This window comes from Rhagoletis pomonella, unplaced genomic scaffold (assembly GCF_013731165.1).
Source record: "Rhagoletis pomonella isolate Grant_MI unplaced genomic scaffold, Rhpom_1.0 Rhpom_scaffold_00013, whole genome shotgun sequence".
Taxonomy (NCBI): Eukaryota; Metazoa; Arthropoda; class Insecta; order Diptera; family Tephritidae; genus Rhagoletis; species Rhagoletis pomonella.
In genome coordinates, this window is record NW_023458567.1 from 7,582,077 (window position 1) to 7,585,249 (window position 3,173).

Genomic DNA, 3,173 nt, shown 5'->3' on the forward strand with positions numbered 1-3,173 from the left:
GTTGAAATACTTTTGTTAACCTTCTTATCAGCATTCCATCTAGGAGTATTATCTGATTTACGACAAAGGTCGAAAGACTGGGTTGCACTCATAAATTTTTAGCACGCTTTAACATTGTCGAGTGTCGGCGCTAATGACAAGACTGCGTTAGGTGAGTGGGGGTCGAAACGAGTGTGTTTCCTTTTGAAAATGACACTTTCCGTTAAGGGCCAGCAATACAAAGCGAAAAATGTCAAAAGGTCAAGAAAAGTGGCAGTGAAATAAAAGCAGCCAACAGAAATCTAAAGCGATAAGCGTTAAGTGAGAAAGGCTAATGAGCCTACATAAGTTACGCGTAGAGGGGAACAAATTTCATTGAAAAAATTCAACCCTCCAAAGTCTTTTGCACAAAACAATATCATAATGCTTTGAGTGTCCACCATAGTAATGGTTGTGAGGCTCGTAAGTGAATGGTGAGTACAGCTGGGGAGAGAGTGAGCATAATGATCCAAGAGCACTCGCTTATCACGCTAAATGTTGCACAATTTAAGGCGAAAATGATGCGCATCTAGTGCAGTGGGTGTGGTTTCGACAGTTTTACGCTAATGAATTTTGAAGCGTTGCACGAGGGCTGTGGACAAAGGATGGATAAAGAAATGTAAAGAAGGCGAAAAGGAAGAAAACTAAATGTAAATATGTATATGTTTGATAACGAGTGCTGGAAAAGGCAGTCGCCTTACGACTCCAACCACGTACGACTAATGTTAAATGAAGAAGAAAATATGGCTGCGATCCTTCTAACCTCAGCTCTTTTCGAGTTTTAGGCATCTCAAGTACCATAGAAGGTTCTTACAGCAATAATGATTGGAACACAATGAAATAAGACTTCCAATCGAATGCAAATACGTCAAGAAATTATTTCATTAGCATGGAGGAGGCAGCAAAATAAACTCTAACAAACTTCACCAGAGAACGGTGGGGTAGAGGATTCCCACGAGATGATGTCGGCAGAGTTATTAGCTTCGAAAGGAACTTTAAAACAGAATTAGGGAATAAAGCAAGCTAGACTGATACTAACATCCAAAAATACTCCCAGCTGCACCGTCTAATTTAGTACACAGACGGCTCAAAAACACCAGAGGGCATTGGAGCTGACCAACAGTCTGTGTATAGCGATTAACCTTCAGCGAAGATTTTGCAGTGAAAATATCCTGAAAGCCAAAACGCACTCAAGGCTCTTCATTCCTATGAAATCAAGTCAGCACTGGTTCTCGATTGCGTAGAGAGACTGAATGCCTTAGCAGTGTACAACAGGATCTTCCTTCCTTCTATGGGTCCCAGGCCACAAAGACTTAGAGGGAAATTAAGAAGCAGACAGGCTCGCCAGGGAGCCGACAGCAACAACACCAATAGGCCTCGACCCCGCACAATACCAATAAAACCGCAGACCAAATGAAAAATACCTCGGGTCGCTAAACCAGCCAAATCATCACTATGTCACATAAAAATCTGCTGAATTTCCGAAGGGTGCTAGGACTGGCGGATATGCGGTGAGGAGCAAGAAGGCACAATAGATCTCACATTACATTCCTCAACAGGTAATAGACCTGCGAGTGTCTCCCTAAGGTTATTCTTGTATTGTCCATCACGTTACCACTAAATAGGTTTTCTTGAAACGCTAACTGCAAGTAATCTGCATCTCACTAAAGCTCTGAGTGCTCAAAATAAAGTTCTTTTGGAGGCTGTGGACTACTTCAGAAATTTCCACGGTAGTATTAATGGCATGCGAGCCGATTTATTCAACAATAGTTGTACGAAAGTATTTAGGGCAGCTGAGGAGATGGTGAGATGATTCTAAGGCACCAACGAACAAACAACTACGTATGGGTTCGTATTGGAAAGTGCTCGGTCAGAGCTCCAAGAGTTAGTGCTTTGTCAGTTAGAAAGACTTATTTGACCACCTGCTGTCGACTACCGACCAGAAGAACTTTCAAATTTAGCGTGTTGAGGTTTCAGCCCAATGCTCACTAAGCCGACTAAAAGCCCATCTATACAGAAGAAAACCACAGGATGTTGCAAGATGTCTTCCAACTCTACCTTCCAACTTCGACTTATCCGTGAATATTTTCTATGAACTGCTCTTCCAGAGACTGTAATGCAGCTATTCTCCACTTAAAAGGATGTGTGTAGGTAGGGAAGAATTTAATCGGATTGGGTCCGTTTCATTAGGTGTAAAGTCGAAGTTTTCACAGATCGCCGTGTGTTCGTAAGCCGGGTTAAAGGAAAAAATAGTGCTTTTAGCCTGAAATCAGAGCGGATTGGGCAGCCTTACCTACAATGTCTACAGCTGCCTCGTTTCCTTTGATATTTCTGTGTGCGGGAATGCAACAAAGAGTGACTTGACATGGCCCAGCGATACCAACTTGACAGCTTGGAAGAACCAACAGTCATTTAACAGATTAAAAGACTCACTGAACTACAGATTTAAAAAACAAATTTACTTCATTCAAACAATTATTAAATTTAATGTTCTCTAACTTAAATGGAAATCGAGTTCGTGCAACCAATTCCCATACAAAGGCATATATTTTAATTCGCCGGAACCAATACCACACCGTCAGACACTTTTATGCATTGTTAATGACATTTTACGCCTTTCACACGTGCTTTTAACAACTGTCAAATACAAAGGCCAACATTCATAGCCGACTTTGGTATATACAACAACAATGAAGGAAGTAACAAAATGCTGAATGGTAAGGCAGTAATATTAACTGTGTGGTAGATTGGAAGGTGAGAAAACGTATGAAAAGACCCAACTGCCTTAAACGCATTGCATAAAGGGCATAAAGCTGTTTCAAGAAGCGGGTTATAAAGCTTGCAAACGTTTCTGCGTTTCATATTTGGAGTGTTAAAATGTGAATTTGGTGTAAATTGAAAATATTGAAAAGCTATTGAAGCAGCGAATAAATGAAAAAATCATAAATGTAGACCATTTATAGCGGTATTTTATTATTGCACTTGTGAGTTCGCACTTCTCGTTGGCCGGGGACATGGGAGTGCCTTTGCGGTATGCACTGCATGTAACTCTGTGAATGTGTGTATTCTTCGAATTTTTATTACCACAAATTGAATTAAGTTCGCAGCGTGCTTTGTATGCATTTGAACGTGTTAGTTGTAGTTATTGGATAATG